The sequence below is a fragment of the Geotrypetes seraphini genome, chromosome 2 (genome assembly GCF_902459505.1).
Source record: "Geotrypetes seraphini chromosome 2, aGeoSer1.1, whole genome shotgun sequence".
In the NCBI taxonomy this organism is placed as follows: Eukaryota; Metazoa; Chordata; class Amphibia; order Gymnophiona; family Dermophiidae; genus Geotrypetes; species Geotrypetes seraphini.
In genome coordinates, this window is record NC_047085.1 from 520,238,240 (window position 1) to 520,253,727 (window position 15,488).

Genomic DNA, 15,488 nt, shown 5'->3' on the forward strand with positions numbered 1-15,488 from the left:
GTCGTTCCTCATACGGGAGATCATTGAGTCCTGAGACCATCCTGGTGGCCATTCGCTGAACCGACTCAGCTCTCCGCACATCTTTTTGATAATGCGGCCTCCAGAATTGTACACATATTCCAGATGGGGTCTCACCATGGATCTGTACAACGGCATTATGATCTCGGGCTTACGGCTGACGAAACTTCTACGGATACAGCCCATGATTTGTCTAGCCCTGGATGAAGCTTTCTCCACTTGATTGGCAGTCTTCATGTCTTCGCTAATGATCACTCCCAAGTCACGTTCTGCTACAGGCCTTGCTAGGATCTCACCATTTAGGGTGTAAGTCCTGCATGAATTTTTGTCGCCAAGGTGCATGACCTTGCATTTTTTGGCATTGAAACTTAGTTGCCAAGTCTTTGACCAATGCTCCAGCAGGAGTAGGTCCTGCGTGATACTGTCGGGCATTGAGATTTTGTCGGGCACTGTGCTTTCATCTGTTGTGCGGTTGCCTACCATGTTGCATAGTTTGGCGTCATCGGCGAATAATGTAATTTTACCTCGAAGCTCCTCAGCCAAGTCTCTTACGAAGATGTTAAATATGATCGGGCCCAAGACCGAGCCCTGCAGCACTCCGCTGATCACCTCCGTCGTATCGGAGAGGGTCCCGTTTACCACTACCCTCTGAAGTCTACCTCTAAGCCAGTCCCTAACCCATGCGGTTAATGTTTCACCCAGTCCCATCGAACCCATCTTGCTCAATAACCTGCGGTGTGGGACGCTATCAAACGCTTTGCTGAAGTCCAAGTACACGACGTCCAGGGACTCCCCTATATCCAGCTTTCTTGTTACCTAGTCAAAGAAGCTTATCAGATTTGATTGGCAGGACCTTCCCTTCGTAAGACCATGTTGATGGGGATCTCGTAGAGTCTCATTCAGGATCGTATCCAATTGGCGTTTGATTAGTGTTTCCATAAGTTTACTCACTATCGATGTGAGACTCACTGGTCTATAATTCTCAGCCTCCGTCCTGCATCCCTTTTTGTGGAGTGGAATGACGTTAGCCATTTTCCAATCCAACGGGACTCTTCCTGTACTTAGGGAAAGATTGAAGAGCGCGGATAACGTTTCCGCCAGGACATCACTCAACTCCCTGAGCACCCAGGGGTGTAGTTTGTCCGGTCCCATAGCTTTGTTTACCTTGAGTCTTGATAGCTCCTCGTAAACACTGCCGGGTGTAAACTCGAAATTTCGAAACGGGTCTTCCGAGTTTTCCCTCGTCAGCAGCTGAGGGCCGGATCCCGGCGCCTCACAAGTGAAGACCGAGCAGAAGTATTCATTTAAAAGTTTGGCTTTGTCGGAGTCCGATTCTACATAGTTCCCGTCGGGTTTCTTTTTCTGTCACTAATATACCGGAAGAAGAATTTATCGCCCTTCTTGATGTTCTTCGCAAGGTTCTCCATTTGGAGTTTGGCCTCCCTGACTGCTGTTTTGACCGCTTTTGACTTGGCCAGATAGTCTTCCTTGGATTCTCGCTTCCCTGATTGTTTGTAGATGATGAACGCTCTTTTCTTCTTTTTTATGAGGTCTGAGAACTCCGCAGAGAACCACTGTGGTCTATTGTTTCTTCGCCGTTTACTTACTGATTTGACGTAGCGGTTGGTTGTTTCGTGTAAGATTGATTTCAGAGTTGACCACATTACCTCTACATTATCTATTTCGGCATGGTTTTGCAGTGCCCGATGGACGAAATCTCCCATACTTTCAAAGTTTGTGCCCTTAAAGTTGAGGACCTTGGTTGATGTGCTTAACTTAGTGAAACCTTTCCTGAGGTTGAACCATATCATGTTGTGGTCACTGGAGGCCAACGTATCGCCTACCGAGACCTCTGTGACACTTTCTCCGTTGGTGAGTATTAGGTCTAGTATCGCCCGATCCCTAGTGGGCTCTAATACCATTTGTCTGAGTCTCGCTCCCTTTATAGAGGTTAATTATAGCTTCCTGCTGCCGCTGGTCGTAGCGGAAAGATTGTTTCAATCCACATCAGGCATATTGAAGTCTCCTAACAATACTGTGTCTCCACACAAAGTGATATTCTCAATGTCTTCGACTAATTCTATATCCACAGCCTCCTGTCACTATCCAATGTCTTTGACTAATTCTAAATCCACAGCCTCCTGTCACTGCTTCTGCTGGCTTTTTAAATTTTTTTTTTTAAATCGGGCAGATGGTTTGTGTGTATTACACACACAAAATAGCTGCTTGGTTAAAAAATAAAAAATCCCCCTCCCCCCACCGAAGTGCCTCCTTCCTCCTCAAACTCCTAAAAAAATGCCCCCACCACCCGATGCTGCCCTCCCAAATATGGCAGGAGGGATGCATACTCCCTCCTGCCCTGCCACCAACTGAGTCACCCCTTTCCCCCACTCCCTGACATGCATGCGAGTTACCCCCTGGACCAACCCACCACCTGAGCGGCCCACCGCACCACCCCTGGTTCACGATCGGTTTGCTTTGTGAATCTAGCTCTAAGTCTTTTGCCATAGAGTAGGGCTACCATAGCATTGATAGCTCAAGAGAAAGCTGCGAGACGCTGAAAGGCCCGCATCCTTAAGATGGTGGATCCTCAATCCCCACTGCCTTCCAATATGTGCGCCACATGAACTGCTGAGATAACAGCAGCAGTGGAGGCGGCACTTGATAAAAAATTACAAGCTATTTTTCATAAAGCGTATGCCACTCACAAACGCCTGGATAGTATGGGACTTCAAATTGATGAAATCCAACGACGTGTGGGAGAACTAGAAGATTGAACAATAACAGCAGCAGGCCCTATCGCTACTTTGAAACAGAGTTTGATTAATTTGCAGAACAAACTAGATGATTTAGAAAACCGTTCGATAAATAATTTGAGACTTATTGGTATTCCTGAAACATCTTGAGAGAGGGACCTTTCTCTTTTATTGGAAAAATGATTTACAGAAGCTATTCCATTAGACTTGCAGATGGAGCCTCTGAAAATTGAATCTGCACACGGGTGGGACTGTTGCACCAAGCTGGGTCCAGGCTGCGTGCAGTAATATTAAGACTCCTACACTTTACCCACAAGCAAGCCATCCTGCACACTATTCGTTCAGGAATTGACCTGATATGAGGGACAAAATTTAGCACTTTCAAGATTATTTGGCACGTGTGACAATGGCTAGGAAAGCATTTGTGCCAATTTGCACATCGCTGGCGGCAAAGAAGATTAAATTCTCATTACTTTTCCCAGCCAAGCTCAGGGTTAATCATGCCAGCAAGAATCAGTTTTTTGAACAGCTGGGCCCAGCTCAGGACTTTTTGAACATGATATCCAGATAGATTGTGAGCCCACTGGGACAAACGGAAAAATGCTTGAGTACCTGAATAAATTCATGTAAACCGTTCTGAGCTCTGCTGGGAGAACGGTATAGAAAATTGAATAAATAAAATAAATATCCGCAGACATAGGTGAGTCATTTGGTGTTTTCTTGTTCCAAGTTTAAACATTGCAAGATCTTCTTCTATACTTTGACTGTGGCATGACTCGGGATTTCTCATATTTGGTTAGAATGGGACTTAACTTCTGGGAGTCCTCTGCTCGTTGTTTTTCCTACTGGTGAAGCTTTTGTGGGACACTACTGAGATTTAGAGCAATCTTGAGTATAAATATTTATATCAAGGGTCCACGCTATGGCAGAGTATCTTTGTTGCTCAGCGTCCCTGAGTTTAATGTTTTTTTGGTGGTTTTCCTGTCACTATTGATCCTGGGGTGATACTCATTTACAGGGGGAAGTTAGCATCAAGAAGATTCCAAAGATAGAAGCCAAGATCACTTCTTTGGGTGGGGGGGATAGTTGTTTATGGAGTTGGCAAGTGATGCTGTCAACAGGAGGCAACTGGTATTGAATAGTATGGGAAAGGTAATTTTGGGGGGACACGGATATGGGCTGGGATGCCCGAGTCTCTATTCCATGGAATCATAGTGGCATGTACTGGAACCCATGGATGTGGATTCTTGACTCGTAAAATTATCTCTTGGAATGTGGGAGGTATTCACTCTCAATAAAATGCAGTAAGATCCTACAGAAGTTGAATAGGCATGAGGCACACATTGCTTTACTCCAGTAAACTCACTTGTCCAAGTTAGAACACGCAAAGCTTCATCGATGGTTAGGTGGGTGATATTATATACAACCCTGTCCTATATAAGAAAGAGCTGGGGTAGTTATGCTATTCATGAAGGGGCTGACAGTGGAAAACCATTCTATTTACCAAGACTGCCAGGGAAGAGTTCTTATAGTCCACATATCAGTCGACCGTCAGGAAATGTTATTGGTGAATGTATAGCACCCAACACATATGACAAGGTCTTCTACCGAGATTTCATCAGATTTTCACACTAACATACCTATTATCATGGAGGGAGGCTTTAACTACCATTTTTGATCCTCTTATGGATCTTCTTACTTCGAGTTACACCTGTTGATTACTCAAAAGGATTACCTCTTCTCTGTGAGTCCTTAAATTTATTGGATTCTTGGAGATTTCTGCACCCAGAGGACAAAGACTATTCATATGTTTCTAGGGTGCATGGGATGCAATCAAGAATGGATTATTTGCTGATCTCATACACACTATCTTCGGAGCTGAATCAGACAGGTATTGGTCTGTCCTGTTCTCTGACCACGCATTCGTATGGTTAGAGTGATGGGATACAAATGAGATCCCCAGGCCTCAAAAGTGGAGATTTCCTAGACACTTGTATTTTGATACCAAGTTTCATGTCTTTATCCACACTAGTTGGAATAATTATATGAAGGACAATAGTGAACATGCCTCTCAACCCATCCTTTTTGGAGGCAGCTAAAGCTGTTCTTCTGGGCGAGATCATCTCTTATTGTGCCCTTAAGAGATATGTGGGAGAGGCAGAAATTAAGAGATGGGAAGCTAGGGTCCGTCAATAATAATAATAATAACTTTATTCTTCTATACCGCCATAGTTGAATGACTTCTAGGCGGTTCACATCAAAGAAAGATGGATAATCAGCAAATTACATTCCAAGGAATAAAGTTGGACACTGCGAAATATAGAAGAGAGCTTCATTCTGTGAATTGCAGAATGAAGTGAATTACAGAATAAAGCGAATTACAGAAAAAGCCAAATACTGAATACAGTGAATTACAGAATGAAGCTGGACAGTTGGTGAATTACAGAATGCAAGTAGTGAAGGTATAACTTATTAACAGGAAATAGATAAAAGGAAAATATGAATCTTAGGTATGTAATATAGGTCTTGTGTATGCAACCCAAGGAATATGCTGGAACAATCAGCGAATTTCAGAATGCAGAAAATGAGGGGACAGCATGTTACACAGAAATTGACAGAGGGAGAATATAATTTTGTAAGTAGTGAGGCTTCTGTTTAGGAGATGAATTTGTCAAACAGTACGGTTTTAATTGCTCTCCGAAAAGCGCCATAGGTCAGCCTGGTTCCATTGATGTAATTACCTATCTAGGACTGCTGTTTACTTGATTGGAACATGAAGGACCTGTCTAAAAAAGGATTTGCAGCCGGTGATTTTTGGGTATGTAAATATGTTATGGTTTCAGGTTGACCGTGTGGGGTTGTGTAGTACAAAATGTAGTAGAAGATAGGAAGGTGCTAGTCCCCAGACCTGCTTGAAACAAATACAGGCAAACTTGAACATTATTTGTGCCTCCATTGGCAACCAGTGCAACCTTCTTTAGTAAGGGCTAATGTGGTCATTTTTCCTCAATCTGAAGATCAAGCAAACTGCTGTGTTTTGTACTATTCTTAATTTTTGTACTGTTTTCTTTGGGATACCTAGATAAACGATATTGCAGTAGTCCAGTATTGATAGGATCAAAGACTGCACCAGTAATCTAAAGGATGTAGCATCAAAGTATTTTTTAATGATTCTTAGCATAGTGTACAAAACATTTCTTCGCCACAATGTTCATGTGGTCAGCCATGGTTAGATGTGTGTCTAGTGTGATTCCCAGAATTTTTATAGTTTTGGAAATTGAGTATTCGTGGCCATTTAATTGTAATGATGTTCTGGTAATTTTGTCCTTAGGGCATGCCAAGAAGACTTTCGTCTTTTCTGTATTTAGTTTCAGTTTGAAGTTGATTGTCCATTTTTCAATTTTGGTCAATATATGAGAGATGTGGTCTAGAATTTAATTTGTTATGTTATTTAAGGGAATTAAGATAGAGATCTGCATATATATAATAGTTTAAGTTTAACTTTTGTAGTAGATGTTCTAAGGATGAGATGTAAATGTTGAATAGTGTGGGTAATAGCGGGGAGCCTTGGGGGACCCCCGAGGGTTTTTTCCATGGGCTAGAGTAATTCCCATCGCTGGTCACTCGGTATGATCTGTTTGTTAGGAAGTTCTGGAACCATTTCTTAACTTTTCCCAAGAGACCAATAGTGTCTAGGCATAATAGCATTATTTTGTGGTCTACTAGGTCGAACGCAATACTAAGATCTAATTGTAGAATCAGAGCACTTGTGCCATTACTGAAAAGGCCATAGAGTTGGTTAAGGATGGAAGCTATAACTGTTTTGGTGCTGTAGCCTTTTCTAAATCCTGATTGATGTTCACTAAGAATGTTAAATTTGGTTAAGTAGTTCACTAGTTCCAAGTTGACCAATCCTTCTTGTAGCTTAGTGAATAAGGGGATGCTCGCTATGGGCCTATGGTTGGATATCAGGGCTATTGAGTTTTTCTGATCTTTGGGGATAGGTGTGATCAGTATGTGTCCCATTTCCTCGTTCAATATCCCATTAGTAAGAGTAGTTGTTAACCAAGTGAATAGCTCCTTTCTAAAGTCAGGTGGAGCAACTTTCATGATCTTAGAGAGACATTCGTCCAGTAAGCAGTTTGATTTGGTGTATTTATTGAGCAAAGTTAAGAAATTATGCCAGTTTGGAAATTCAAAGTGGTCCCAGAGCATGTCTGCTCTGGACTCCTGTTCATGGGGTCCAAAATAGAAATCTGTGTTGATTATGGACGAAGGTATTATCCCAGGACAAGCAGGCAGCATATTCTTAACACATGGGTGACGTCACCGACGGAGCCCTCGGTACGGACCTTTTTAACTAGAAGTTTCTAGTTGGCCGCACCGCGCGTGCGCGAGTGCCTTCCCGCCCGACGGAGGAGTGCGTGGTCCCCAGTTTCTTCGTTTCCGCGGAGCGAAGAAGACGCGTGTGTTTTTTCAACGGCCGTTGAAACCACTTTTTGCCTTCCCGCTCGCGCTTTTTTTCCTTATTTTTCTTTCTTTACCTTCGGGTTTATTTTTGCTTTGCTTTGCCAAAAAAAAAAAAAACTTTGCTTTTTTCCCCTTTTTTCGTTTTTGCCCCGGCGGGGCCTGTTGCCATTATACAGGCCTCGGGCTTCGATTTTGCGGAGGCTATTTTCCCCTTCATGCCCCCGCAGGTCGGTTTCAAGAAGTGCCAGCGGTGTGCACGCCCGATCTCCATCACTGACCCACACAATTGGTGCTTGCAGTGTCTGGGTCCGGAGCATCGGGCGGACTCCTGCACCCGCTGTGCCACACTTCAAAAAAGAACTCTTAAAAACCGAAGAATTCAACAAACTCTTCTCTTCGGCACCGAGTCGGCGATGGACTCCTCAACTTCAACGGCGGTACCTCAAAAATCGGCACCATCGACCTCGACATCGGCCGACCCCACATCGGCGCCGCTGGCGCCAGGTAAGCCGGCTAAGAAGCCTTCCTCTTCCCTCGAGCGCCCTCCAGCTACGGTGGCGACACCGTCCCTGCCGGCATCGCACCGGTCCCGCAAGCGCTCCGCCCCGATCTCGGTGAGTGCCTCGTCATCGGCCTCCTCATCGCCGGGGCGTGGAGCGGCATCCAAGGAACCGAAGAAAAAGAAAGCGGTTCCGATGCCACCCCTAGATGACCGTATCTCGGCCATCCTAAAGGCTCAACTCCAGGAACAGCTACAGCAACAACTTGAACACCTGTTGCCCACTATCCTGGCACCGCTCCTTCCGGTACCAGTCCGGCCCGAGCCCCGTACCGAGCCCCCGGTGTCCACCCCTTCGGTACCTGTAAACACCTCCATGCCGATCCTTTCGGCCGAACAACTCCATGTCGATCAGGTGGTTCATTCCCATGCCACATTGGATCCTCCTCGGCACCAGGCGGTACGTCATTCTTCCCGGGACCGGGATCGGCGCCGGTCGTCCTCTCCTGGTACCGTTTCGGTGCGCTCTGGAAAGTCTTTGTCCAAGACTCGCCATACCGCGCCCTCCACCCCGGTGTCTCGCCATGCACCAGAGGTCAGGGACCCTGACTTATGGGAGGAAACTCCTCTCGGTACCGAGGAGGATCCCTCCTCATCTGATGAGGAACCATCGGCACCAGATGCCACCTCTAAACCAGAGCAGTCCTCATTTTCTAAATTTCTGAGAGAAATGTCTGCTGCCCTGTCTCTTCCTCTAGAATCTGACTCCAAAAAGTCTCAAGCCTTTCTAGAGGCTTTAGACTTTGAGCAACCTCCTAAGGAGTTCCTCAAGCTTCCCGTGCATGACATCCTGCGGGAAACATTTTACAAAAACTTGGAGAATCCCCTCACGGTACCGGGTGCCCCTCGTAAATTGGACAACCTTTACCGTGTCATCCCTATTCCTGGATTCGACAAATCTCAATTGCCCCATGAGTCCCTTCTGGTTGAATCCACCTTGAAAAAGACTCAGGGCTCCAGTGTCTATGCCTCTACCCCTCCTGGCAGAGAAGGTAAGACCATGGACAAGTTTGGCAAGAGGCTTTACCAGAATGCCATGCTCGCCAACAGGGCAAACAACTATTCCTTCCATTTTTCTTTCTATCTGAAACATTTGGTCCAACAACTGTCTGCCCTCCAGAAGTACCTACCTGAGCGCAAGGTCCCACTGTTCCAACAGCACATCTCTGGCCTTCTCCAACTGCGCAAGTTTATGGTCCGCTCGATATACGACTCATTCGAGCTCACCTCTCGAGCCTCTGCCATGGCCGTAGCCATGCGCCGCTTAGCCTGGCTCCGAGTCTCCGACCTGGACATAAACCACCAGGATCGTCTGGCCAACGCCCCCTGTCTCGGGGATGAACTTTTTGGAGAGTCGCTGGATTCCACCACCCAGAAGCTCTCTGCCCAGGAGACCAGGTGGGACACCTTGATCAAGCCGAAAAAGAAGGCTCCGCCTGCCCGACCTTATCGACCTCAATCTTCTTATCAGCGGAGGTTCTCAGCCAGGCCACTCAATCCGCCTCCCCAACAAACCCGGCGACCCCGTCAACAGCAGCACCATACCCAGGCTCGTTCTCAGGCCACTCAACCCTCTAAGCCTCCTCAGCCTACTAAACAATCTCAGCCCTTTTGACTCTTCTCTCCAGGGCATAGCCAGTCATCCACCCTCGCTGCCTCTTCCACAGCCTATCGGGGGTCGTCTCACCATTTTCTCCAGCCGTTGGGAAGTCATCACGTCGGACCAGTGGGTCCTCAACATCATCCGCCACGGCTACTCTCTCAACTTCCAGACTCTTCCATCGGACAACCCTCCCGTAGAGTCTGCTTCAAACTCATCCCAAACCCCCCTCCTCCTGAGGGAGGTTCAATCCCTCCTCCTTCTCAATGCCATCGAAGAAGTACCTCAAGATCAAAGGGGTCAGGGATTCTACTCCCGCTACTTCCTGGTACCCAAAAAGACGGGAGACCTCCGTCCCATCCTCGATCTCAGGGACCTCAACAAATGTCTGGTCAAGGAGAAGTTCAGAATGCTCTCCCTTGCCACGCTCTACCCTCTTCTTTCTCATCACGACTGGCTATGTTCCCTGGACCTCAAAGAGGCCTACACTCACATCTCCATCAATCAGAGTTCTCGCCGCTACCTGCGGTTCCAGGTACTGCACCACCACTATCAGTACAAGGTGCTACCGTTCGGCCTCGCTTCCTCACCCAGGGTCTTCACCAAGTGCCTTATAGTGGTAGCAGCCTTCCTCAGGTCTCACAACCTCCAGGTGTTCCCCTACTTGGACGATTGGTTGGTGAAAGCACCTTCATCTCAACTTGTGCTACAGGCTACTCATCACACCATCTCTCTCCTCCACCTCCTGGGGTTCGAGATCAACTACCCCAAGTCGCACTTACTTCCCACCCAGCGACTTCAATTCATCGGAGCTGTTCTGGACACCACTCTAATGAGGGCTTTTCTTCCCTCCGATCGTCAATGGACTCTGCTCCACCTCTGTCGTCAGGTGCTCCAACACTCCTCCATTCCTGCTCGACAAATGATGGTCCTCCTGGGACACATGGCCTCGACAGTACATGTCCTTCCTCTGGCACGTCTCCACCTCCGCACGCCTCAATGGACTCTCGCCAAACAATGGTCACAGACTACGGATCTTCTTTCTCATCCCATCTCTGTGACATCATCTCTTCAGCAATCTCTCCAATGGTGGTTGAACTCCTCAAATCTTTCCAGGGGTCTGCTTTTTCATCTGCCCCCTCACTCTATGATCATCACCATGGATGCGTCCCCCTATGCGTGGGGAGCTCACCTAGGAGATCTACGCACCCAGGGTCTTTGGACCCCACAGGAGCGTCGTCATCACATCAATTTCCTGGAACTCAGGGCCATGTTCTACGCCCTCAAGGCTTTCCAACATCTCCTCTGTCCTCAAGTCCTCCTCCTGTGCACAGACAATCAAGTCGCCATGTACTACATAAACAAGCAAGGCGGCACCGGATCTCGCCCCCTTTGTTTGGAGGCTCTCCGCATCTGGACCTGGGCCACGGACCGCAATCTCTTTCTCAGGGCGGTCTATATCCAGGGCGAACAGAACTCTCTGGCCGACAATCTCAGTCGCATCCTTCAACCTCACGAGTGGACGTTGGACCCTCCGACTCTGCTCTCCATCTTTGCTCGATGGGGCACTCCACAGGTGGACCTCTTTGCAGCACCTCACAATCATCAACTACCCCTCTTCTGTTCCAGACTCTTCTCTCCTCACCGTCTGGCCCCGGATGCATTCCTGCTCGATTGGAGGGATCGGTTCCTGTATGCCTTCCCTCCACTTCCTCTGATGTTGCGGACCTTGTCCAAACTCCGCAAGGACAACGCCACCATGATTCTCATCGCCCCTCGGTGGCCTCGCCAACACTGGTTCTCCCTCCTACTCCAACTCAGCTCCAGGGAGCCCATTCCTCTTCCTGTGTTTCCTACTCTACTTACGCAGCGGCATCAGTCTCTACTGCATCCCAATCTGTCTTCGCTCCACCTGACAGCTTGGTTTCTCTCGGGCTGACCTCTCCAGAGAACCTTTCTCAGCCAGTCCGCCTCATCTTGGACGCCTCTAGGAAACCGGCCACCCTCCAATGTTACCATCAGAAATGGACCAGATTCTCCTCGTGGTGTCTCCGGCATCATCAGGAACCCACCTCCTTAGCGGTGGAAACTGTATTGGAATATTTGCTCTCGCTGTCCAATGCTGGCCTCAAAACTACCTCCATCAGAGTCCACCTCAGTGCCATCACGGCGTTTCATGAGCCTATTCTCGGAAAACCTCTCACGGCTCATCCACTGGTTTCCAGATTCATGAGAGGGCTCTTCAATATCAAACCGCCTCTCAAGCCTCCTCCTGTCGTCTGGGACCTGAATGTGGTTCTCTCAGCACTCATGAAACCTCCATTTGAGCCTCTTGCCACAGCTTCGCTTAGGCTCCTTACCTGGAAGGTGCTTTTCCTGATAGCCATCACCTCTGCCAGGAGGGTTAGCGAACTGCATGCACTGGTTGCCGACCCACCGTTCACTGTTTTTCACCATGACAAGGTTGTTCTGCGTACCCACCCTAAATTCCTTCCCAAGGTGGTCTCAGCTTTTCACCTCAACCAGTCCATTGTGCTACCAGTCTTCTTCCCTAAGCCTCACTCGCACCCTGGAGAACAGGCGTTGCACACGCTGGACTGTAAGCGTGCCCTTGCTTACTACCTTGATCGTACCAGAGCTCACCGTACATCTCCTCAGCTATTTTTGTCTTTTGATCCCAACCGTTTGGGTCGTCCTGTCTCCAAACGGACACTTTCAAATTGGCTTGCTGCCTGTATTGCATTCTGCTATGCTCGGGCCGGTCTCTCACTGGAAGGAGCTGTCACGGCCCACAGAGTCCGAGCTATGGCTGCTTCTGTAGCTTTCCTCCGTTCCACGCCCATCGAGGAAATCTGCAAGGCGGCCACTTGGTCCTCAGTTCACACGTTCACTACTCACTACTGTCTGGATGCGTTCTCCAGACGGGATGGGCACTTCGGCCAATCTGTGTTACAAAATTTATTTTCTTAATGGCCAACCATCCCCCCTCCCTCTTTGTTAGCTTGGAGGTCACCCATGTGTTAAGAATATGCTGCCTGCTTGTCCTGGGATAAAGCACAGTTACTTACCGTAACAGGTGTTATCCAGGGACAGCAGGCAGATATTCTTACGTCCCACCCACCTCCCCGGGTTGGCTTCTTAGCTGGCTTATCCTAACTGGGGACCACGCACTCCTCCGTCGGGCGGGAAGGCACTCGCGCACGCGCGGTGCGGCCAACTAGAAACTTCTAGTTAAAAAGGTCCGTACCGAGGGCTCCGTCGGTGACGTCACCCATGTGTTAAGAATATCTGCCTGCTGTCCCTGGATAACACCTGTTACGGTAAGTAACTGTGCTTTGTTGCTCTTAGGTCAGTGATTTTATTTTTAAAGAAATTAGCTAGGGTTTGAGCAGATGGAATGCTCTCATAGTCCTTTTTCAGGACCTGTGTGGTATCTGTTATCGTTTTTACCAGTTTAAACAGCTCTTTACTGTTTATTTTTGATGTACCTATTTTCTGTGCGTAGTGTTTTGTGCATTTTTCTTTGATCAGAGTTTTGTATTTTTTCATTTTTTGTTTCCAGTTTGTCTTGTCTTTTTCTTTGTTTGTTTTTTCACAGCTTGCAAGCTAAAAGTTCTGTATTGAACCACTCATTTAGTACTCTTTCTTTTTTTTTTTTTGTACGTTTGGTATGGTGCCAATTGGTCTAATACTTCCTTACTGAACTTTCCCTATCTTGTTGGGAAGTCCTGTATTTCCTCGGTTTTGGGTTGTAGTTCGTAATGAGCCCAGAATTCAGTTGGATTTATAATACCACGACTGGTAATAGTTTTTGTGTTTTTGCTTCTGTATTTAGGTTGGGATGGCTTCTTTTGCCAACGTAGGTCGAACTTGCCAATATAGTGGTCTGACCAAATGCATTTTTCCTACGCTCCTGTACAGTATTGAATCTTTGGGTCAGGGGTTTCCTTTTGTGAAAAAGTGACTATGTCTATTTGATGCCCCTTCTCGTGTGTTATATCTGTATCTGGCATTGAGAAATCGAGCGATTGTAAGAAGGTGTCGATTTCAATTACTTCTACTTTACGGAGAGGGTGGTGGATGCCTGGAAGGCACTCCCGAGAGAGGTGGTGGAGAGGAAAACGGTGACTGAGTTCAAAGAAGCGTGGGATGAACACAGAGAATCTAGAATCAGAAAATAATATTAAATATTGAACTAAGGCCAGTACTGGGCAGACTTGCACGGCCTGTGTCTGAACTCTGAATATGGCCCGTTTGGGGGAGGATGGGCTGGAGAGGGCTTCAATGGCTAAGAGGGTTTAGATGGGATGGAGTAGGTTTTAACAGAGATTTCGGCAGTTGGAACCCAAGCACAGTACCGGGTAGAGCTTTGGATTCTTGCCCAGAAATAGCTAAGAAGAAAAAATTTTAAAAATGTAAATTAAATCAGGTTGGACAGACTGGATGGACCATTCGGGTCTTTATCTGCCGTCATCTACTATGTTAGATATATGTTTATGTCGCCCAGTAGTAGGTTGTACGATCCTTTTAGGGTGTTTACAGTAAGGAATTCAAAAAATTATTCTCTGGCGTTCGTCCATTTCTTGGGAGGGATATAAAATAGTGTCACAGTCAATGACTCTTCTAGTTGGGCATTGGTGATCTTACAAGTTAATATTTCTAGGATTTCTAAAGTTTTAAAATCTATCTTGTTGTAATCAAAAGATTCTTTTAGAATAATCGCTAGACCACCCCCTTTTTTCCAACTTCTTGATAGTGGAAGTATTTTATATCCCTGTGGTAGAATTTCTTTCATGATAATAATGTCCATGTCAGAGACCATCCATGTTTCTGTCAGAAACAGGAAGTCCGGATTCGTTTGCGCTATCCAATTGTATATTATTTGTGCTTTATTTCTCAGGGAATGGGTATTTAGATAGAATCCCTTAAAGTTTTCATAGTTGGTTGGGATGGGAGTTTCAGTAAATTCTAGCTTTTTTAGGATTCTGTTTTTGGTCTTGTTTCTATATGGTTTGAAGGGTTTGTGGGTGGAGTTTACCACAGGGATTTGAAGTGGGCCTTGTTCTAGTCTTGCAAAAGTCAGTGGGAACCTGTTGATTTGGTCAGCTTAGCTGGTCTGTGCCAGGAGAGGTGGGTAGGAATTGGTTGAGGGGGCTTTTCATCATTGCACAAGCATCTGGAGCAGATTAGATACAGTACCCCTAATAACAGTTGGAATTTGTTAAAAATTGCCATTTTGTCTGATAGTATGAGGTAAGTAGTTAGATAATATAAGATAATTGGTCTTATTTAGGATTCTGGTGTTAGGCAAGTATGGTTTATCTGCTAGTAGTGCTTCTGTTTAGTCTAACTATCTGCTAGCAATGATTCTGTTTAGTCAGACATCGGATTCTAGGCTCGTATAAACTTGTGTTTAGTCTGTATCTGGCTATGTGTTTAGTTGACAATAGATATACTTAGCCTGCAGTAACTTGTTGTATTTGTCGTGCAGTAACAGGTTATACTTTTAGATGGCAATAGATGTACTTATCATGCAGTACCTAGTTTCGATTGTCATGCAGTGACACGGTATGGGACTACCTCTTTTAGCCTCCTAAGCAGCCCTAAATCATCTGATTCATGAAAAAGCCCATAAATCTGCCCAATATTATAAATTTCAATTATTCAAACGTCAACAAACTGGGTTCTCTCCTAGCCAGGCTGGTGGCTGAAGCTCGAGTTCCCAGTTGGGTGTTGCATCTAAAGAACAATCACAGAGCACTCATTATGACAGATCAGGAAATTTCTGCAGTTTCTACACTCAATTATAAACTGCCCCTGAACAGTCTAATTGGGATGGTAACTTATACCTATCTAATGTCACGTTACCATGTCTTACTGATAATCAGAAATTGCTTTTAAATTCTCTACGGAAGATGAGGTCTACTCTAATACTGGGCTAAGTGCGCTAGGCAAGTCACCAGGGACTGACGGTCTTACAGCAGAATTTTATAAGCTTCTCCAATTGGATATCTCTGGGTGTCTAGCGGCAGTATTTAATTCATTTCTTGAAGGGGAAAAATTGTGAGACTCATTGCAGGAAGCT

General features: G+C 46.3%; 1 protein-coding gene across 1 annotated transcript in view; it reads left to right on the forward strand.

Annotated features, from left to right (window-relative positions):
• LOC117354674 (zinc finger protein 845-like) overlaps window positions 1-15,488 on the forward strand; it is a 210,921-nt gene that overhangs the window by 116,114 nt on the left and 79,319 nt on the right. The gene's annotated exons all lie outside the window — the stretch shown is intronic.